Source organism: Anas acuta, chromosome 7 (genome assembly GCF_963932015.1).
Source record: "Anas acuta chromosome 7, bAnaAcu1.1, whole genome shotgun sequence".
Classification (NCBI taxonomy): domain Eukaryota; kingdom Metazoa; phylum Chordata; class Aves; order Anseriformes; family Anatidae; genus Anas; species Anas acuta.
The window spans coordinates 7,001,240-7,024,794 of NC_088985.1; the positions used below are offsets into that span (position 1 = coordinate 7,001,240).

The window sequence follows — 23,555 nt, forward strand, 5'->3', positions numbered from 1 at the left end:
CTCGAGTTAGGTCTCCTGAAATGACAAGCCTACACAATTCAAGTGTTGTCATACGATAGGTGTATGAAAGAGCGGAAATCTTGTAGATCCCGCTGGCACCATTGATGCCAATAGCGTTGGCTGGAGGTGCAAATGTTCCTGCCGGAGCCGTTGCAGTGGAAATGTGCACCAGCTGAACAGCTGCCCTCCTCGCTCGGCAGGCAGGTTCAGTGTGCCGAAATAGCTGCTACATAAAGCATGGAGAGAAAAGAGCAGACAAGCGCTATTTCAGCTGTAAAGCACAGGAAGATGTGTTTCCCATTGTAACTATAAAAAGTTTTTTTAATATTTATGTAGTATTTATTTCCAGCTCTGTTAGTGGGGATTGATATAGATGACTTGTACATAAAGATAGGAAAATACCCCGACTATTCCATTATGTTACTTATTCCTCCACAAGCATCCATTATGCAGTTTATTTTCCAATTAATCCTAACTATCGAACAAATGTTATTCTCCTTCTCTGTCCCCAACAGTAACTTCCTCCTTGTGAAACAGTTTTTCTCTGGATGAATTAATGATGCGGTTCTGGGTGGTTTTGTTGCTGTTGTAAGAATAACTGTGTACCAACAACTGGCAACCATGCTATTTCAGAAAGACCATTTACAAAAAGAGAAAAGGCAGTAGTCTTCAGAAAGGTTATTTTCATGGCAGACTATACCTGAGATGGGTATGTCTGAATGAAGGAAGATGGGAGATAAAGAAATGGAAGCGATGTGTTCTTTCTCCCTTCTTATCCCTAGTTTCAGACTACTTTTAATGTGGCCCTTCCCCAAAGCTTCCTAAAGAGACCAAGCTGTGAAAGAAGATGAAAGAACTTAAAATAAGGAAGTTCTTCACAGGGATAAATGAGTTGTTTTGTAATAAATAAATATTTGGGTTGCTTAATGGAGATAGGTCACAGAAGAGTCCTTTGGGAACCAGTGCTGGTCCTTATCTGTTTTATATCTTCACAGATAATTGCTTGTAAAGTGGGTGATGGCCAAGTGAGTGTGTTCACTGCTGTGACATTATTTAGGGCAGGTAAAGAAAAATACCTAAACAATAAAGGCTTAAAAAAGTTTACAGAGCAGTTTCATGCTACAAAGTATCTCAGAAATAAAAAGCCTGATGAAATTTTCTACAGATTAAAGCAAATTAACAGACATGAAGGGAGAAAACACAACTGACACTGCATGCCCAGTACTGGGCTCTGAACTGATCAGTGTCAGATGATCACTGTCAGCAGTGTTAGCACAGATTTCAGAAACAGTTAGTGCTTAGTTGTTGGGGAAGAACAACAAAGAAACAGGAAAAGAGGAAGGAACAGAAAAATAAATAACAGTTTGGTCATTGCAGTTGAAAAGCTAGCACTTCTTTGTGTGGAAGAGAGATGAAGAGTTTATGGAAAGCTGTAAAATCCTGACAGCCATGAAAAAAAGTTCCTAGGGAATTTACTATTCCTTGTCTTTCCTATACAACAACCACCAGAATAAATTATCAGATTACTGGCTGAAAATAAGCAAAAGAAGTTACTTCTCCCCATGGTACGCAGTCAGACTCTGGATGTCTCCACCACAGGCTTATGTGGTTTCAAAAGTAATTAGAAAAATAGCACTATGCATCTCTCCTGTTTTGTCGTCTTTTTGACAACCTGCCACTGACTGCAGTTGGGACACAGGGCAGTGTCGTGGTGGCCTGACTTCTGGTGGTTGTTACTTTCATGTGCTGGAGGCCAGCAGAAAGGTAGAAGTAGCTTGCTCTTCCTCAGAGCTATGAAGGTCTGCTTACAATGGATAGTAAAGGGGCAAATGGTACAACAGCTGTTTGATGCACTTTCAGAGAGGTACATGTAGTATGTGTGTTCGTGGGGGAAAAATTGAGCAGTGTATACCAAGATGGGAAAAGCCAAGACTCTTGATTATATCAAGAATTGCCTTGGCTGTTAGCATTGGCTTTTGCAGGGAAGAGGTGGGTGAAATGCCATGCCACTGCTGTTTCACAGAAAATAATATCTGAGATGTGAGCAGGGCTGCTGAGAAGAGCTGATAAGAAGTTATTATCTGCCACAGTGACCATGCCATGACTTGAGAGCCAGAAGTTCACCACCTCCTGTCCTTTGTAAGTGAACCTCAGCAAGAAGCTGACTTGTTGGGGCTTTCTGCAGGGTCAGGACTGAGCTCTCAGGACCCACTTCCACATGCAAAGATTGTGCAGTCACACCAGCTATGAAACCTCATTTGAGTGGAGGTGTTTGCAAGGTCAGATTCACAACCAACTGCTGTGCTTTTGTTATGTTCTTTATGCATTTAAAGGTTACTTCAATTCATTATTCAATTTTATATTTGCGTTAGGAGGCATAAGAGTTTTGTTTTACTCTCCTGAAAATAATTAAAATAATTGGGAATATGGGGTTTTTATATGTTCTTGAGTATCCAGTGGCTTAAAGGTTGAGCTCAGTTGCATAACCCAAGGGCTACATCGTGGTGTACTGAAAAGTTACAAAGAAGTCATTGTTTTCTGATAATCCTTTTTCCTTTTTTTTTTTTGGAAGTAAAATTCACATTTTAGATATCTTTTGAGCAATGCTTTGAAATAGAGTGTAGCTCCCAGAGGTGAGTAATCTTAATGCTAATTTACTATACAACAATGTGCATTATTAAAGGACATGTGAATGATTCATCCAGTGAATGAAGAAAAATTATTCCAAATGATTATTGATGAGTTAATCAAGATAGCCACGTCAACTTTCTTTGTCCATTAGTGTGAACAGTATTTCACAATCATAATAATAAGAGCCAAATGTTAATGGCTGAGGTAATCAGACCCTAATGAAGAGCAGTGAAAAGTACTCTCTTTAAATAGTTTACAGTTTTCATAATCACTGCAGTGGTCAGTTGGTCCCATGATTCTTCATATTTCATAATGTATGTTTACTATCAGCTTTTGTTTTTAATTTCATTTTTCTTTCTCCAGAAGGTGAGTGAATAGAAAAATTAAAGAACATAAAGCTGTGTAATAGCATACCAAACAAAATGTATTTTGTAACATAAATTCATTCTAAAATGAAAAGATTTTTCAGCTGGAGTTAAAGGTAGCTAGGAGCCTGCTGCCGCCTTTAATTTTTGGTCATCTTATAATTCTTTCGTTGAAAACAATCACTATCATTTTTAAGAGTTCAACGTAGGTTTAAAGCTTATCTAGATAACTAAGATCATCAACTGCTTTCATGTAGGAGACTTTTGGGGAATAATATTCCAACTGCTGTCTTTCCTGGGCATTAAGCATGTGACTCACAAATATGGAGTTGAGGAACCAGTTTGCATGCCTGATCCTGGGAGTAAATCTACTCAATTTTTTGGGGGGATCAATGCCTTTCTCCTTGACTGTATACTTGATTAGTCTTTCTCTCCCTGCAGTATCTGAGACTGCTCTCTGGCAGTAAGTATGTTTTCTCCTTCAGCATAACATTTGAAAAATCATTAAAGTGATACCATTTTGTGCTGTGTTAGGCTAACAGACTTGCCAAGTACTTCCATTTCAGACTGGTCCACAAAACATTCATCCAAAGTGATGAAACTTCCTAGCACCCTCTAATAAAACTCAGACCATTAGTGCAAAAGATCAAAAGCCACAAAATTAGAAAGTGCCACAGGAACTCCCTGTGTGGTCACTGCAGTGGCAGCAGTTAGCGATAAAGGGGGCTGGGGTGTGTGTGAGGAAGCAGTTTGGCCTGGAGGGAATTCCTTTCTGACTCCCATGGTCCTTTCCAGTTCTTTTTCCTGAACAAAAAAACTTTCTGTTTATAAGTCCGTCGTGGGACTGATCGATCTGAAGGCTGGAAGGGGCAACTTGAGTAGTTCAGCTACTCACAGTTTGTAAGGTGGGAAGCTTGCAACATTATTTTGCCATAGTATGTATCTGCACCATCTCTGACATGGACAGGGACATGACTTTGTCAAGTTGCTCCTCAGGTCGCTGTGAGCCACTACCAGGCTCAGAAGGATCTTTCATCGCCAGGTCCAAGCCCAACTATCCTATGTCTTACATCCCTCTCAAGAGGCATTGCCTGTCTCACACCACTGTTGTCTGGAGACTCATTGCAAGGTGAGAGGGTGCATGATAAAGCTATCTGCTGAGATGCTGCTTTGCATGTGCCCCCCCCCGAAACTTCTCTTCTGCTTCTTTGTGTGGCAGACCACATTAGTGGGAATTAACTGGCCCGTGGGCTTGGCTTGCTTGGCAAACTCAAGACATTAAAGTGTGTGCGCCAGGTGAATGACAGCTGTGGACCATGATGCATCTTTAAAACCCTGCAAACAGAAGAATAGATGCAGATTGGTATTTCAGCTGCTGAATTTGTAATGACACTCACTGCGAAAGCATTTGTCAATGATGTCCCCCTGAATGTTGTGAGCAGATTTACAATCTGACCGATTTCAAAGTGTGAGAATCTACAGTGAGGAACAACTCTGACATGGCAGGGAGCTGAGCTAGCTGGGAAAGACCTTGATCAATGTTCTCCATTTCTGACTTCTGTGGGTGGAAGAGGCTTTGACTGAATAAGAATCGGCCTGCCACTGAACAATTAACAAATCCAGCCTAGCCTCACAAGTGACTGACTGTATCCCCTCCATCTGCTAAGGCAGGGTAAGTCAGAAGCACAATGTATGAGCAGCCAGTGCCTCTGGTCCAGAAATGCCTGCCCAGAATGTTCTAACTCTCTGGTGTTTGGCATAGCCCTGCTAACATCATTAAGGAAAGTCTCCTATATGTGTGAAGTAGATCCAGTGCAGCCAGCAGTGCGTGGCCCTGGCTATTTAGGCAGTGTGGCACAGTAAATAAGTATCGGTATCTTCCTTTAAAGGTCTCTAAGAAGGTTTTTGACACACAGCTGCTGGTGATGACTCAGTGAGATTCTGCACTGAGTCTGCACAATGGCAGCTCAAGTGACATAGGAAGGATGTTACCAGGTGAGATTGACCCTACCCTTGCAGGAGGCTGATGTCGTCTCAGTGCTAGGGAAATAGAAGCCTTCTGCTTCTGCTGTCAGGTGCATGTCCAAGCCCTTTGCTTGAGGAACTGTAAGGCAGGGGTACAAAATCTTCTGCTCTTTATAGCCCGCAGAAAGCAGATAACTAGTATTCTCTTTGCAGTTTAAAACATTGTATTTGTTTTTTAGACACAGCTCTTTGGTAATATTCATGGCAATCCGGGGGATAGCTGTACGTGGGGATGCATAAGCATACTGATAATTACAGGAACAATTTGATGTGACTCTTACCACCACAATAGCTTAAGATGGTAGACACAGTGTCAAATGAGAAGTAAGCAGGAAGATCTGACAACTTTATTATGGTTATTGCTGTTAGAGAAGCCACTACCCAGCTAGTAAGTATACACTGTATTTAGCATATTTTGCTGTTTCCTCCCAAAGGGGAGAACATCTTGGATTGTTGGAATTAACAGCTCCAGCTTGTAGGTCAGAAGCACACTGACAAATAGAAAGTAGCAGCAAAATATGCCTTAGCATTATTCTAAGCTCCTCAGGATGTGTATGCATGTGTGTGCACCAGCATGGCATTAGGAAGGCTGGGTGCTGATATTTTTGCTATTAGGGGCTTGCAAATACTAATTACTCTACATAGTTAGCTTCAGTTGCTAAGCAGAATTTGCCCTGGTGTGCATGTGTGTGCATTTGCTTGTGCTGTGTAGGTGTGGAGGCAATGTGCAAGCAGACTTTTGGAAAGTGTGGCCCGTTTAAGGCATAAGTGTAAATGTGACAGCAGGCGCTGTTATCTATAAATCAGAAGGACCCTGATAGCAACTTTGAAGTAAGGTTTGTCTGGCGAGCTGGAGAATGGAAGCAGTCCTCTCAGTTCAGAGTATGCACGACTGCTGGGGACTGGGGGTTATGGAAAGTGAATTTCATAACTGGTTTTTATTTTATGTCCTAAAGTGATCTGGTCAAAACTTAGGATGTGGCCTTTCCCAAAGTGTGGGGGGAGTGAAATGTGCTATGAGTAGGAGTCACAGGGATTCCTATGGTTTGGTACACCTCTACTGGAAAGAGAACATTATGCTTTTATATTATAACTGTTTAATGTACTTGCATATTGTTATATCCAAGAGTATGCTCTCTTATGCTGTTGTCGGCAAGAGTAAACTTGGGACAAACTGCCTTATTGGGAATTTCCTTAGTCTTAATCTTGAGCCTGCTGTGCAACTTATTCCTTCTCATTTCTATAATGTATTATTTTTTAACAACATTATGTTATCTCATAATTAATGAGATTAGAAAACCTCAAAATATCACTTTGGGTAAGCTTTGGTTTCCTTTTTATCTGTTTTCCTTTGCATTATCTGACCTTTAGGAAAATACTATTAAAATACATTTTCTGCTGTCCATAAATGATTTTAAATGAATTGTTTACTACAGATACGACATGTGCATGCAGTATGAGTTACTTATGCATGTGAAAGAAGAGATTAAGAGAGCTCTTTTATGTCAGGTCTACAGTATCACGTTTCTATTGGATATCCACCTGCAGATTGGTGACCTTGTAAGACCTCTGAGGTTTGATTTACAAGTTACAATTAAGTTTCTTGCCCACTGCTGTGATGCTTATGTTTTTATTTTAAACACTTGTTACCTTCTTGAGACACTGGTTTGTGAACTTAACCAGAGACACAACGTGATGCTGAATTCTCCTGTATCTCTGCAAGTCATTAATTTCGACCTATTCATGTTTCCATCTGGTTCCCTCTGAGGCTGCTGCTTTTGATTGAACCAAAGCTTTGCATTCACACAATGTGTAATTTGTGTAAATGTATATACTGCTTAACTCTCATGTTCTTAGTAATCAATCTGTCTCTAGCATAGGCTAGAGACAGGAAGGGAAGTGAGGCAGCAATGGCGTTCTTGGAAATAACAATTTGGGACTGCTGATGGCTTAGAGCACCGGTCTGATGCCACCCTTCTGCTGGGAGACCAGCCCCCCGAGCTGTAGGAATAAAAAGCAGGGCTCAGCCTCTGAGAGAAAGTTTTGTCCACAAGATGAAGTGAGGCAGCACAGAGTAACTCACATTCGTTCCCTGCAACTTGCTCTTGCAGTTTCCTGTCTGTCTCCTCCTGTGTTTGAAACAAAGTCCTGTTGTCTTACATGTCTAATCAAGCACCACACATAAGCATCTGGCTGAAACCCAGTGTGAGACTGAAGGTAAATATGAGAAAGATGGAGGTAAAACAAGATTGCTGAAAGCCCTCCATAAGCTTTTTGGACAACTCCAGAATCTCGCAAAGGTACAAAAATTCCTGTTTAAAAAGTGAGAAAGCATCAGTCTTTTTTTCCATGTGTGAGGCCTGTGTCAGCAAGATGCTTGTAAAAAATACACAAAATCTGACATTGCATTTTAACGTTTCTCCATTTCTTCACTTCTTAGGTTGGCAGGTGTGTCTTGGTACCTACTCAGTCTGGCTCAATGCATCTTCTGTAGATACTAGTATGTAACACATGGTCCTTTCGTTCATGTTGGCTCCCATTTATGGGTTGCACTCAGTTCTTCTGCTCCTCTGCCTCAAGCTCTTTCCCAAACTGGGGCCAGGCAAGGGCAGGTATATCCCTGAACTCGTAAAATGGTAAGCATCATGCTTGGAGGGTTGTCTTTGTTACAGCCAAATCCTCTGCCAGTTTACTTCAGCTGTGATAGAATTTTAGCTCACTTTCTTTGAGAAACAAGATCTGGCAAATGATTCAGTGAATTTTGCCCTGTCCTATCTTCCCCCCCTCCCTCTCCAAGGTTCCTCTTTTTTCCTAAAACAAGAAGATAACTATTACAATTTAGTTAGTCTGTATTTTTCCTGGATCTGACCATTAATTTTGCTAAAAGAAAGAAAACAACATGAAGTACCACTGACCATAAAAGGGCAGCTTTTGTCTTTCATGGACTTAGCTGGTGGCTGATGTTCATATGCCTTTGCTGCCTCAATTCAAGCAAATACTGTGATTGAATTGGCAAATTAACATGACAATGTCAATGTCAAGACCCATTACAATAAAGAGAGAAAGTTCTTATTTGCAGGGTAGTTTCTTAACAGCCTGGTTACAGAGGAGCACTTTCCCCTCTGGAACTGCTTAGGTCATGTAATCACAAGGAAAAGTCTGTGGTGATTAATTTGTTCATTTATTTTAATGCTGTTTTTCCGAAGGAATTCCTGAGAAGGCAATAGAAATAGCATTTATCCAGCTCCCATCACAATCCTTTAGCTAAATTTTTCAGAAGTTCCTAGGAAAGCTGTTTTTCATTCCTTCAGTTTTGTTCAGTGACTTAAGTGAGGAAGACTGGCACTGAACTTCAAAATTTTCGTTTCTTTTCTTGAGAGGGGGGTGTGATGGTGCCATCTGAGGATCTCTCGCCTGGCTCCCTGGAGCTTTCAGCTGGCTCTGAGGGCCGTATCCTGCTCCAGCTGTATCTGCACAAGGTTTGTTACCATAATTTCTTTGTGCTCACCTGCGTGTCAGAGAGTTGTTTTTTAATGCCCTCACTTAATCATAAGGATATTTAAATGGGTTCTTTCTCCTGAATGTGAGGACCAGCATGTCTGCTGACTCCTGCAATCCTTAATGTGGCAAATACCCTTGTCAAGTCAAAGGAGCAGTGCCTGTGCTTAAACGAAATGACCAAAACAGGCCCCTAGCATCAATAAGATTGACTTAGCAGGACTGCAGGATCAAGCTGATGTTAGCTGTCTTCAGACCATGTTTGGAGACACCATGTTTTGTACTGATTGTGCTTCCTAAAGTTTCTCTGTATAACTATTGTTGGAATAACAACCTGAAGCACATTCAGGCAAAAGTTCTGCAAACTGTGTCCTTGGATCTACCCTGATGGCACCTTGAGTTCGTGGCAGAGGAAAATGTTCAGGATGTTGTAGGGTCTGACCTGTTTTTTTCATGCCGCGTTAACATAAATCATAGAATCATAGACTGGCTCGGGTCGGAAGGGACATTAAAGATCATCTAGTTCCAACCTCATAAAATTGATAAAGCTGTCAACTTCCTTTTGCTTTGCAGAAGGATATCCAGCATTTTATCACAACTGTAATAAATGTAAGTGCTGACACTTTACGGTGCTGAGACTCAGCTGCAAGAGAAGGTTGGTGGGGAGATTTGCCTGTGAATTTTCAGAAAGGTCAAAGATCAGCAGTGTTGGGAAACCTGAGCCATCAGCTGTCTCCTCCTCATTTAGGAAAATTGTTCCAAGTTTGTCATTGTTCCTTGTGCAGAGAATTAATTAATGATAAAATTAGATGCTTAAAACAGTTATTTGTGGGCTTATAAAATCTGAATAAAACCAGATAGGAAGGCTGCAATTACTGATAAAAACAGATTAATGTTAGGAATATCTTTTTGCTTGAATTAGTCCTCGCCTATTTCTACCACTGCTTGGGGAAAATGCACTTCTAATCTAGTGCTTTGTAGCCTTCTTTGCTGTCCCTTTCTTTTGATTTCTTTTTGCTGTGACACTACATTTGTTGTACAGTCCCATCAACACACCCCAGTAGCAGCAAAACACTGCTTTCCAAATACAGCTGTGCCGAGGATGTCTTTTGCTGACATTTAATGTTTGGTTTTGTTGCTCCTCCTCTTGGAGCCATGGGGCTGTTCTGCCAGCTTTTGGTGAGGTGTGTGTGTGTGTGCAGAGGAGGTCCAGCTCTTTGGTTCCACCGTGCCAGTATAATGGATGTTTTGTGGCAAGTTAAATTGATAAAATAAATATTGCCCGTTTGATAACCAGTGCCACGATGTTTTTTAAACTTTATCTGGAAATGTCAAGGCAGTGTGTTTTGGTAGTGAAAAAAAGAAAGTGTATTTTTAGGAATAGCTTTTTATACTCACTTCAGTGTGCTGTGGAATCAAATTCAGGAGGGTTAGGTTTTTAATAAGATGACATGGCTTTTCTCTTCAATGGCAACAGCTCTTTTTCATTGTTGAGTACTCATTTACATTTTAAACTGGATTGAACACAACAGTTTTAAAGAAAGAATAAACAAAATGGGATGAAGTATTTTTAATTATGATTCTTTTAAACAGGTGACTTGATGGAAGGTTGCATGCTGCAGTCCCCAAAATGCTGAAGTTGTTGTCATGTGAACTCATTTGAGAGCAGGAAGGCAGAGAACTCAAGTGCCTCATTGCATAGTGTGAAATGAAGTTTGTGGGTGGACTTTTCACAGGGCTGCATTATGCTTTGTCTCCGTGTGACACGCTGGCTAAATGGACAGGACAAGCCTTTGTACTTTTGCAATGTCCCATTGTTATTTGGCACATGAGAGCAGTGCGGTATCGGTGCAGCTGTTCATAAACGGGAGATTGGAAAAGCTAGTCCAGGGCAAACCAGAAAATGCTAAATCATAATTTTGAGTCTGAGTCTTGAAGATGCTTCTGGCACTGTGAAACACTCCCTTTCCTTAAAAACACGATTACCTCTAATCCTTGTTGTGTGACACTGCAGATGGAGACAGTACTGAGCATCTATTAGCAATTCAGATACACAGGGCTGAGACTGAAGTTTTGATCTTTTATGCTCTCCAAGGAAGTCTGAAGAGTATTTTTGGCCTGGGGGTTTTACACAGCCCTATTTTGTGAGAAATGCTGAGCTCCTGTTTCTTTTCTTTCTGCTTTGCTGAGGGTGGGGCTCTGAAAGCCACTGCTGAAAACTTCAGTTGTAGCCTGTCTTTTTGAAGTAGTTGCATTTTAAATACTTTGTGAGCATAAAGTATTCTAATTTCCTCTGGAATAACAAGCACTTTTTTTTAACAGTAGCTGAGAGGGGACAAGCTTGCAACACTTCTCACATACCCTCCCCAGCTCCTGCGAAATCTTGTACCCCAGGGTACCAGACCTGTTCTGCACAGCTAACCTGGATGTTAACCATTACTTTTATTTTAGTAAAGGGGGAAAGGTTTGGCCTGAACTGCAGCTTTGGGATGTTGGGATGGAGCTAGGGAGCACCACTTCAGTGGCATTTTAATGCAGATCCTGTGAAGTCTAGATGCTCTTCTGGCAGGTCTGTGATGGTTGGGAAATTGACTTCTCTTGTAAACTGGGATGCTTGTTTTCTGGGCGCTCCCAAGTTTTGTCATGGTCGTTGAAATGTAATATACAAGGATCAATCTGTCCTTGCTATTATTTACTCACAGGTGCTTGCTTTAGGAAGCAGCTTTCACAGAACAAGGTGAAAATATCAATTGTCATATTGATCACAGAGAAGGCAATATGTCACATTTCTTCTTCTGAATGCTTACAAATATGGGACTCGTGAGATGGCACTGTGTTGCTCTGGCTATTGCGTAAAAGATTAAAGCTTGGAGCAGTTTGTTTGATTGATTTCAGTGAAGCAGAGTCCTTTGCCAGTGTGTGACTGAGACAAAGGATGATCGTCAGAACATGTTAACCACAGGGGAGCCGGGGGGCAACTTTTGCAGAGGTCACAGAAAAGGGTCTGTCCCAGCTCAACGGGTAAGTGCAGGAGAGAGCAAATGCTGCTTTTACATACCTGAGGTTCTTATTTGTTCACGATGTGACAGTATAAAAGACTATCAAAATGAGTTAATACATTCATTCATGTTTTCCTTGATGAGTCATTTTAAATACTGAAAAGTAATATATTTTCCAACATTAGAATGCTGCATTGGGTTGTCAGTAGTCTAGTGTAGTCTTTCATGGTCCAAATGTGGAAGGGGACTACTAGTAGCTTATATGTACATGATACTTTTAAGAAAAATAAGATGAATAAACTCAGAAAAGGATATTGTCAGAATGCATAATACGAAATAGTGCATTATGTTGTCTTGCCATATCATTATTTTCCATTAATGAAAAATTTTAAAAATAAAAATGATGAAATAATCATAACATGGTAGATCGATAATTATTCTAGAGAATGTGCCCACATCTGTGTGTTCTGGCTTGTTTGTTTGTTTGTTTTTGTTATAATCAGAAAATACTGCTCACAACAACTCTGTTGGTCCTTTTACCTCTGCACAGGGTCACCTGGAATGACCCCAGCATTTTCATATGAGCAGCAAAGAGCTGTTCTTTCCAATGTCAGACTTGCTTTCTGGTCCAGCAAGTATGGGAGCAAGTGCTGAGGTCTTATTACTGTGAATTACATATTTATGATTTTTAAAGCACGTCTTTTCAGAAGCAAATTAAACTCCTCGGACAAGATTTGGAAAGTTACTGAGGTACCCAAACTCTAGCTAGGTTATTTATTTATTTATTTATTTAAATAAGGATTAGGACTTCAAGATACATCTGAGGAAGTTAGTATATATTTGCATCTTTGGGCCAAATCTGACCCTGAGTAACTTCTTGAGGATGGGATTTAGGAACCACTTTCGCTCAGAGAGATGTCCTAAAGCATGCTTAGATTTTGCTGTGTAAGGCTAAACTTGACAGAAAGCGTGTATTTCAGTGTTTTGTTTCATTTGCCTGACAGACTTTGCACCATACTTTGAATTCTGCAGCACGTGTATGGCTGACTGAATTTCAGCACTGCATTTCCTGAATAGGCAGGCTTTTTGCAAAAGATAACAGACTTAACTCGTGGCACCAACGTATGGAAGGAAAATTTTGTAGAAGCTACCTCACAGCAAGCAGCTCTAGACTCTGTTATGATGTCCTAAGATGTCTGGGATAGCATCTCGGGCTGGCGTGTAAAGCCCTACCTAAGTGCTAAATATTCCAACAACTCCATTGACGTAGAAAAAAAAAAAGCAAAGACAGGCTAATTATCTATTGCCTTCTCACTCAGGGGATAGTCAACTTTTTAATGACCAACAAAGTGGGAATACAGTACGACAGAGCTGTTTTTGCAGTTCTTGGCATTGCCAGAACAAAAGGGTTAGGATTAAGAACAGCCTTAAGGTTCAGCTGTTAAGCAGCAATGCTCTCTACAAAGCTGCTGTTGCAGGATCTCGAAGCAACTGAATTCTTCTAACCTGATGACTGGATTAGGAATGAGAACTAAGGTTCTCTAAGTTTCTACCACTTCAATATAGTTTGGGAATATTTGGAGCTGAATATATTGCAGTCAGGGCTTTGCAGCCACTGTTTCATTGCAGGTGCACACATTGCTAAAAGAAAGTCTGGACCTGGTTAGGAAGCACATTACATCTGCTGACGTGACAATGTGTTTATTAGAATTAATTTTAAATTAATCCTCAACACACGCAGATGTGCAAGCAGTGCCCAAGACCTGTTCAATCCTGCGCTGCATGTGCAGGCAGCGCCCACTGCTCAGCATCTGCCACGTGCAGGGGATCAGCCTGCAGCTGCTTTGACTCGCAGGTGAGGCTGCAGAGTGGGGAGCGTCACCACTGCCGTGCCGCAGCCACGAGCATCTGTCACCTAGCAGGTCCTTCCTCTCCCTCGATCGCAGGAGCCCTGGCTGGGAACGCATGCTTTGGCAATGCGAAGTTGGTGTGATACACAAACGGAGAGCACATGTTCTGTTACAAAGAGTAATTGGATGCGGATTTATCTTTTGAAATCCTGAACTGAGAGTTTTGATTTACATGCATAAATATAATTTGTACTCCAATCCAACACAACACTTAGATGTATGCTTAATTGCAAGTCTCTGAGCCTGGCTGAAGAAGCATGAAGTGGAACACTTGCAAAAGCATTTTTAAGATGATGACCATACCAGTGAGAAAAGGGAAGCAGCCTCATGGATGAATACATGGGAATGGTGCTTTCTTTTTTAGGGCAGATTCCCATTGCATTCTTACTAATACAACAACAAACAAAGAAACAAACAAATAGATGGAAATAGAATCTTAAAAAAAAAAAAAAAAAAAAAAGAGAGAGAGAAAACTGCCTAGAGTAGAATAAAAATCACAATGGCAGAAAGATGAACGAAAAGCCTGGTGGTCTTGTGTTCAACAGCCTTCATAACAATTCGCATTGTTCTACGGTGGTGTCAGCCACCTGGAGTATTTAGATCAGCAGTCAGGAGATTCATGATCCTGCAAGAAAATTTATAATCATGACAAAAATGGAATGAGATCCCTTCCCCTTCCTTTTTACGTATTTTATCTTGAATTGTACCTTATGTGACAGGACTGCAATTAATATCTCTTGTAAAACAGAAGGCTCATTAAATTGGTCTCATTATGGTTGCTGAGGTTGTGTGACACTGCTGAAAGGGATTCCCCCATTATCTTTGTTTGACACGTATTCCTAATCAACCAGGCCAATTCTGCTTTATCAAAGGGCTGTCACATGAGAGGAGATGATATTTATTCTGACTTGTACTATTAGCGTAAAAAATGTAGATTGCATCGGCAGACACATAACCCTTACAAATGGCCACACAGAGCATTTATTGAGGTGTCCCCTTTCTGCAAAGGTGGTTCTAAATATAGCCTGCTTCACTTTTCAGTACTGGGGATTCAGGCCTTTTTTTTTTTTTTTTTTTTTTAAACCCCTATTTTCAAGGGATATTTATGAAATTAAATTGTAATAGACTATGGAGAAACCTCACAGCAAACAAGTGCACAAGGGCAAGAATACCAGCAATTCTGCAATTTCCTCTACCATTTGTTGATGAAAAGAAATCCAGCAGCCCTACATATCCAACTTCAGATATGTATAAGCAATGTGTTGTCCTTTACATTAATTGAGATCTGAATATGTTGCACAATATTACCTCAGTTTTTGAAAATTTCCTGAACATATTTTTTATTATTTCTTACTGATACTGAGTTTGTCAGGGATACAGACATTTTCTCTGTTTATAAAACTGTTCGTAGAAAATTTATGAGCGTTTTAAGGGAGGTGATGGTACCTGAATCTGCTGGGTTTAGAAACATCAATATGCTAATGCAGGGCTTAATAACATCACCATTACAAGGTTTGCGCAAATATTTTCATACTGCTACAGCATCGTGTGTTCAAAAGAAATGTATAACTGTAATGTGGCCTCATGTGTTTGTATAAGAAATCACCTCCCCCAAAACCCAAACCAAATGCTTTCTTAGTTAAGTTTAAGAAATTTTGGATAACAGGTAAATTCATACAATATATATAAAACTTATACAAATTCAACAAACCTATTTTGATATTTCATCCTTTTCCTTATACATACATAGCATTCAAAAGGATGGCTCCTTGTCTCCAGTAATACGAAGTAGTTTCTGATTTGAGTGAGAAGATGGAAACTGGGAGGGAAGGGAAGTTGACAGTGCTCCTGCCAGCTGTTGGAGTGATGCTGCAACACCCCAGCCAGGACTGACTGCTGGAAGAACAACAGAAAAGTGAGTTGTGAGAGTATTATTGGCCATGGAAGTCCTTCTTTGTTGTATAAACTTTTTTTTTTTTTTTTAATGTCAGTATAATTCCTTTTTTAGGTTACCATGACACTGAGAGAACACTGAACTGCATTTTGAAACAGGCTTCCTGGTCCAGCAGTACTGAATATATGCTGATACCTCAGACAAGGTAAGTAAAGCCGGGAGAAAACAAGAATCCTTCATCCCCAAAGGAGATGGGGGAATGGGGTTGCTTCAGCACTCACTGTCACATGGAGGAGGAAGGTGGGGAGTTGCATGGGTTCTGAGTCTGAACAAAAGCAGGTACTCACCTGTGAGTACTTGGAAGAGGTTTTGCTGGAGGGCCCTTATGAGCACAGCTTGATGCTAGTTCTCTTGGCCTCTCCCTTGGTGCTGATGGCTGTAACTCTGGGTGTCTAGGAAGCAAATGATTTCAGTCACTATTTTGTCCCTTGAAAAGCTTTATCTGATAATCAAATTTATGATTTTCTCAGCAACATAGAAAAGCTTCAGTTGGGACTGTGATTCCTAAACAACCATTTATGTCCTGCAAGAGATGATCTGAGTCTGTTGATGTCAAAAGATCGGGCCCTTATTTCCTGATGAGAAGAGGGGAACTTTCTTTTTTCTTCTCTTTTCCCCTTCCAAGATAGAAAGCTCTTCATTGTTTCTTTGATCCCACACAGAACGATGGAGGAATAGCTGTATCTTACAACTAAAACTCTTAAGTAAATGGTTATTTTAACAACAGATCATATACCACAACATTTGTGATATATGGTGGATTGAGGGATGCTATGAAAACATACTCAGCTAATGTGACTGAAGGGTGTCTCTGGGGAGAAAAGAGATTTTGTCAGGAGCTGTCAAATATGATCTAGGTGTATCTTCCAAATAAAGAATCCTTGAAGCTGAAGTTGTTGGCAGGCCAATGAGGGAAGGATGGCCCTAAACATGCACAGTTTCATATGAATCTCTGTAAAAAAAAATTGCCTGCGGCTGCTTATTGTGAGAGACAGATCATCGGACTAGGCAGATTGCTCTTATGTGCTATGTGTAGAACATTCAAACATCAGATAGAGATATCATATGCTAGATCAGTCAATCACAGCTTGAAAATTAATCACACATTTTAGCCGAAATATCCAACACAGGTGCAGCTAAAAGTGAAATGATGTTTCTGATCACGGAGATAATACTTTCTCTTTTGCAGACACATCTTCCCTGAGCTCCCAGTGTTGTGTGTACTTTTCGCACTGGATGACTTGGTGCATAATTAATGAATTTAGCATAATGCCGTGTTTGTTTATTCATATCTACTTCAGATTTATTAGATAGAATATCCTGAAAGTCAGTGTTGTGAATCAGAAAGCATGAAGCTAGTCTTTTGATGAATAATTTGTTGAGAAGTTGATGCTTTTGTAGACGTAAATCATCAGCTAAATAAGCATGACTGTTGGAGAGCAGCCTCTACATCCTGAGATTTAACTAGTCCCCTTCCCACAAAGGTCCTGCAGGCCTTCTGGAGCTGCTGCCTTGTCAGCTGCATAGTGGCAGCTGGTGGCACTTTGGGCTAGCAAGAAGTCCCCAGTCATTGCTGTGCTGGGAACAGTTGGCAGCTGCAGCTTGCTTTGTGTGGGGCAGTTGCTCCTGGCTTTGGCAGGGTTCATAGCCAGACCTCTCTTTCGTTATTTCCAGTACTCAGAAAAGATGACACCTACAAGAGATGCAGTTTGAGTGGATTATGAGAGTACAACTCCACTTATGTTTTCAAATTTTCATTTATTTTTATTGCAGAATGTATTATCTCAATCACTGCAAGTGTTGGCAGGAGGGAGGCAAAAACAGGGATGTTTTTCCCCACACTAAGTACATCTTTCCCTCTTTGGTGCACTGAGGTCTCAAAAGGAAATTCCAGCAATTGATAAGGATAGGGAATAACTCAGTTAACAGAGCTGAGTGGGTAAATGTTTGGGCACGTAGTGAATGTAGGAACAGTCTGATACAAGAAGCTGATGTTCTGTAGGAACTTCTGGACATAATTAACAAGCAACAGAGGCTGAATTCTTTTCTCTGAGTCCTCCTAATCTGGAAGAAAGAATGGAAAGAAAAACCTTGCATATACAGAGCTCAGAGTTTTGTGTTACCCCAAAACAGTGCAGTTGCAAACATAGTTTGAAGTGGCTAGAACAAGGCTGGACCTTTAAAAAGTCTTTAAAAGTCTTTAAGAGATCTGGAAAAACAGAGAAACAGAAGTGAAGATCTCTGTTTGCACTGAGAGCTGATTTCTCAAGGTTAGTGATACCAGGGTCAGTTTTGACGGATTGTGGGAGACTCTTGTTGTTGTTGTTGTTTGCTTGTTTGTCTGTTTTGGTTTTGCTTTTTAATAATTGCACACAGAAATCTCAGCATTTTGTCAGAAGAATAGAATAAAACCAAAGTGCAGTGGTTTGTCTGATTAAAAAAAAATAAAATACTGGGATGAAATATTTGTGTTGTGAATGTTAGTCTGTAGGGGTCAGGCTGGAGTTTTGCCAGAAAATGTGACTTCGGGGAATTCTGTGGAAATTTCAATAGATTATAAACTGAAGCTGTCTGGCAAAAGGTATGAAATTCAATGTTCTTGTCTTCTGAAATAGTCTTGTTTGAGAAATACTACAGATGTATGAATAATTCCAGTGCAGGGAGTGGGAGAGGAGTTCCTGTCCTTCCTTTAATCTTGCTATAATCTCCTTCTGACCAGTCTCATCTGAGAATCATGATTTCTAACTGCACCCAGCAAAAGAGAGAATTGTTTCTTTTTGCTTTAAATTAAAAACTTATTGTGGGGTTTTAGAAATAAATGTCCTTATGCAATGTGGCAGTGCTAGTGGACGTAAAATTTTCAAAGGAAATCAAGCCAGTGTTAATCAGTTCAGTTACTAAAAGAGCATGCAGATATGATGCTCTTTATATGGGAAAATATATGTATGTACATATATGTATACCCTCTACTTTGTGTTTATTTTAGGAAGGAGGACTCAAAAAATTAGAATCCAATTCAGCATATTATCTGCATATTCACAGGTAGATATGTACATAGTTGGCTAACTGCAAAACTGATAGCTGTCCCAGAAACATCCTTACGCTTATATCACAAAGGTCTTCTGTTTAGTTCCTTATACATAAGGAAAAATAGAATTGGTTCCCATGTGAATAGGATAAGAAAACGGGATGCACGTGTGTGTGAAGTTAAAGGTGTAGGTGCTGAAAGTACTGCAGCTTGTGTTAATAAAAATTGCAGATTTGATAATTTTCAATCACTTTCTCGTTCAAAATGGTTGATGAATGGCTTTCTATTCTTGCTTGGAAATATATTTTATATTACAGCTTATACAGTATTTGAGACTGCACAAAGCATACAATTCTTATTTGTAGAGCAAATAGAACAAGCCATTAAGCTAGAAAACTACTCTATGTCTGCCTGAGTCTTCTCCCAGTTTCTCTAAGTTACTACAGACAGCTAGAAATGCCTTCCTTTTTTGTACCTACATACAATGCCTATCTTGTATCTGTACTTTCTATCCTCTAGATCATACTACATTAAAACTGTGAAAGTTAAAGGTGATTTTGGCAATGTATCAAGGTTATTTCAGAATAACCTTGTTCTTAATTTCCTATTAATAGGTAGTATTTTTATAAATTATTTTTTCTGGCAATCATTATTCATCAAAAAGATTTTTTTGTGTGTGTTTCTCCAAATGGGTAGCTCAGTGCCTTTTTATTAGCTCTAAGCCTCAACTTCAGCAAGTGTGTGATCCAGTGTACCGGAAAAATCCTTTGTCCATTGCTAAACCTTATGAAATTGTAGATCAAAAGAATTTTCGTATGTTACAAGGACTGTGGTACTATTCATGGGCTAAAAATGACTGTCAAAGTAATAAAACAACTACTGTTGTCAGGGAAAGATTAAAAGCAGCAGCTGGATTGTACACAGACAACTTTAAAATCTTTCTCTAGGAAGGTAGATGCTTTAGAAAATGATCTGGCTTTTCAGTTGATTTGCCATGATTGGCAGCCCCATAAAATGGCTACTGACACAGGAACTTGCAAAAGAAAGAAGCCTTTTTTCACCATAAAGAGAATATTCTGCTTCTTGCCTTCTTCCAAATTGGACTCCACACTTGGAAGTAAGATGTAATGCAAGTGTCATAGCAGTGATGGGTATCAGCCTTTTCCTGTGTTTTATCCAATTTATCCAAACTCTTTTTCTGAAATAATTCCTGCTGTCACTTTTCTGCAGCTTGTATTTTAACCTATGTTCTTATTACTATTTTAGTTTTATTCCTCGAGTTTAGCTGTACGTTTTGCAGTTCTCCTTAAATTCACTACATGCAACATTGCTTTCCCTGTAGTTTTTCTCAGATCATAATCATCCTTACCACTACTAAGTACATATAATCACTATTATAATTAAATGTTTCTTTCTGATATCAAGAACTGCATTTTTTTTAATTATCTCCAGTCTTCTAGCCAACCTGCTTCTCAGATTTGCATGTGTGCAATCTTTGAAACTTTATTTATGGAAGGTCAGTGTGTTGGCTTCTTTTAATTAATTCCTTTCTTTCCATTTTAGTTATCTTCCCTGTTTCTTTTTTATTCTGTCGAATAAAGTAGTTATCTTTCTGTGTGTTTATCACAAGATTGGGTCATCTTCCTTGCACTTGCTGATTTTTCCAAGGTTGTCATTCTCTCTGGGGTTTTCTTTCCCTACACTTATTTTTTGATTTATATTTACTCTATTAACCTGTTCTATCAAATATTTATGACTACATAACTGGTTACCTCGGAGGGCAGTTTATTTTTCTTTCATCCTGACAGCACCATACACTGCTGGAAATCAACTAAATTGTTTGCCAACCATTTTCTTCCCATTGGCTTCTGATTTTGGCCCTCCAGATAGACCTCCTTGTATGTCAGATTGTAATACTGGGCTCCACGTTCCCCTGTAAACATACCTGTATCTCTCCTCACCTCTGCTCAGCTGGTTTAACAAATACAAGACCTGTTTGCCTGTGCTGTTTTCTTTTAAGGTTCTGTGCAGTGGAGTTATGAATTGGACAGCTTTGTTCCACGGTGCCTTTTTTTTTTTCCATGCAATGGTCTTAAAACATGCATGTGTTTGGCTTTTGTGGGTGTAAGAATGCATGTGTTGCATAATTTGTCACAGCTCGAGGCCATTAGCAGTGGCAGAGCCAGGCCTGTAATGTGCCCAGTTCATAAACATGTACACACTCTTCTTGCCCATTCAGATGCTGGGCTTGGAACATGCTGCCCTGCACTTATCAGGTAACATCAGCAGTGTTCTTCTGTGCTGAGGATGGAAAACATCCGCTGGCAGTCAGAAGTTTCTGTCCCTTCTGATCTTTTTGAGTGTCCTGCCTGAAAAACACAAGCTCTTACAATAGATGATGATTGACCTGATTCAGAAGGAGCAGTGTGCGGAAGAGTTGCTGAGTAGGGAAGGTGCCAGGTGCTGCTGCTGGTGTGGTGACAAACAATGTGGTCGGTCCATCTGTCCCCCCCCCCTTGCTTGCAAACTCCTTTTGCTCAAATTTGTAAGCACCACTGTCTGAATGCCTTCAGCTTCTCTGTGGGCTCTAGCACTAACAGCAGCACCAAACCTCACCCTTGCTGACCACAGACCTAGAAAAAGGACAATGTCTGATTTCTTCATTTTTTTCAAATCTCTCTGAAGGAGAAATACAGATAAAAGCATAGCTCTGTGACTGATTTTTTCACTATCTACTTGAAAGACAGTGGGTCAGAATTAAGGCATTTTTGCTGCGGAGGAAATGTGTGGGATGTTGGCTGTGAGCCAGTAGCCACTAACATCCCTGCTGCACTAGGAATACTTGAATGAAGTGGGCGTCAACCTCGGGAGAGCGGGCAGCGCTACCTACATCAGAGAAAAACCTCTTCATTGAGATTCAAGGAGTAAAAATATTGAATGGAGATAAACCGGTCTGTTGGATTTTTTTTTTTTTTTTTTTTTTGTATGAGGAACAGTAAAAATGCAAGAATCATGATCCAGTCTGGAAGAACATCCCCTAAGGTTCTGTGCCTGTTGTGTCCCATTCATTCCCCAGAAAATGAGATACATGCAGTCCTTGACTACCCTGACTTGTAAGTTTCATCTTTTAGTTCTGGCTTCTCAACACACAGGATGAGGAAATAACATCCAGAAACTTTCACCCTGTAGTCCTCTTTACAGTCAGGCTTTTAGTGCTTTTTTTTTGTTTGTTTTCTTCCCCCAAAAACAGAATAAAGATCTGAAGGATATCAAATGATTTTTTTTTTTTTTTTAATAGAATATAGTTTATCCAGACACTCATCCTGCTTATGTCCAGTTGAATGTCCACTGGGGAAAAAAGTCATCTCTAGAGTTTCTTTTTACCACTGAATTATGAATCTGGAGGATGAAACAATTTTTCTTCAATGTTATCTTTCTTCTTGTAATCAGCCTCAGATGAGAGTTACGCCATCTCGCAACCTTGGTACTACTGAGTCAGTTACCAGCTCTATCCAGTCTAAATATGATCACATTTTTCTTGAATGAAGTCCATCATCGGAGCATCATGCCTGTGAAAGAGTTTTTCTTTTCAGTTTGAATATATGAAACATAAGCAGCAGATTTTTTGTCTGAAACTCCAGAACCATGCTGTTCTTGGTGTACATAAGGGAAGGATTCCCATTTTTTGTGATGTATTATTAGAAAGTGATACATTCATTTTGTCGAACAAGGGGAATGGACAATGATACAAAAAAAGGAAGTGTTTTGCCTGAGTGTTAGGACTGAATGAAGGAAGTGGCCATAAAAAGATGGACTGGGGAGAATAGAGTATCACAAATACTTTAAAAAGCTCTTCTTGCATGGGAAACAGAGGGTTGCTGCACAAGTGACAGTTGCTTCCATGTAAGACTAGAGGGGTACGTGGTAACAATGGTTTCGTTTTTGGATGTAGTTTTGCTCAAGCATGTTTGGTCATATAACACTGAGGTTAGAGAAAGCTATAGGGTAAGAGATGCAAAGAGCTAACAAGCATGGATGCAAAAAGTGAATCTGAGCAGGATTTGGGAAAACTAAACCCCTAAAGTGGAGCATGTCTATCAAAGCAAACAAGCTAATAATTGGCTTTGCTTTTATTACAGATAATATCTTTGTGCTGACAATTGGCCTCTCAGATTCTGGGCTTGGATATGACCTGTAACAGTGTGGCCTCAGTGTTAAAAAGTGTTTGTGGACAATTGGTCTTCAGTGTCCTATCTCTGGGGCAAAAAACATTGAAGCAACTAAATGCTGCCAACCCCTTGCCTTTCCTTTCCCTCCCATGCTCAGACTTGAAATCCAGAGCCTCAGAGAGCTGTGGTAATGCACTGGTGGCCAGGAGTCAGAAACAGTCATAGTCCCAGGACGCACCAGTGCCAGAGGCTGTGTAAGCACAGCGCGTACGTGGCTGCTACTTGAGAGGGATCCATCCACGGAACTGTGGGGGTAACAAAGGTAGGCTGGCAGTGAAGGGCAAGGGCACAGTGAGGCGGTGTTTATCAGGGTGAAGGGCAGTGGCCTTCACTCACGCTGTTGCCATAGGTGGCACGTTTCTTTATGTAGACTTTCCAGCAAGGAGTTTCCAGAAGGCAATAAACTTGTCTTACATATCCTTTCAGGGGACTGCTACCACTGTGGGAGGCAGCATGAAACAGTGGCTTGATGCTGCATAGGAACAAGAGGAAAGTTGGCATTAGTGGCCAGGCAGAGGCAGTGGGTTATTCTGTCACAGGAAGCGATGAGAGAGGATGGAGACTGTGCACACCTTGCATCTGAAAGTGGCACGCGTTACAGAGGGAGGCTAAAGGAGGGTGGCAACAGGAAGGAGATGCAGGCAAATCAGTTGCAGGCAAGGCTTAATTCTCCAGGCTAGGGAAGCGCATGCTGTAGTAACTGAAACAGGTGATGGGAACATAGACAAAAGATTATCTGTGAGAAGGCACCAAAGATCAGCAGGCCTTTAACAGCATGGGATTGAATGGAAGGGCTTAGAGGGATTCGCATCAGAAATGTTTAGAAATGTTCTCAACATGGAGGATAAATGCTGATCAGGAAGAAGAAGAAGTAAGAAGGCTGATGAGGCGGGAGGTGATACTAGTTTTACTGTTG

The 23,555-nt window shown here is 40.4% G+C and overlaps 1 long non-coding RNA gene across 1 annotated transcript in view; it reads left to right on the forward strand.

Moving 5' to 3' along the window:
• The window catches only part of LOC137859740 (uncharacterized), a 67,790-nt gene that overhangs the window by 38,586 nt on the left and 5,649 nt on the right, over nt 1-23,555 (forward strand). The window contains exons 3-4 of the long non-coding RNA XR_011098500.1: nt 15,179-15,343; nt 15,437-15,527. This is a non-coding gene — a long non-coding RNA (uncharacterized lncRNA). The remainder of the gene's footprint in view (nt 1-15,178; nt 15,344-15,436; nt 15,528-23,555) is intronic.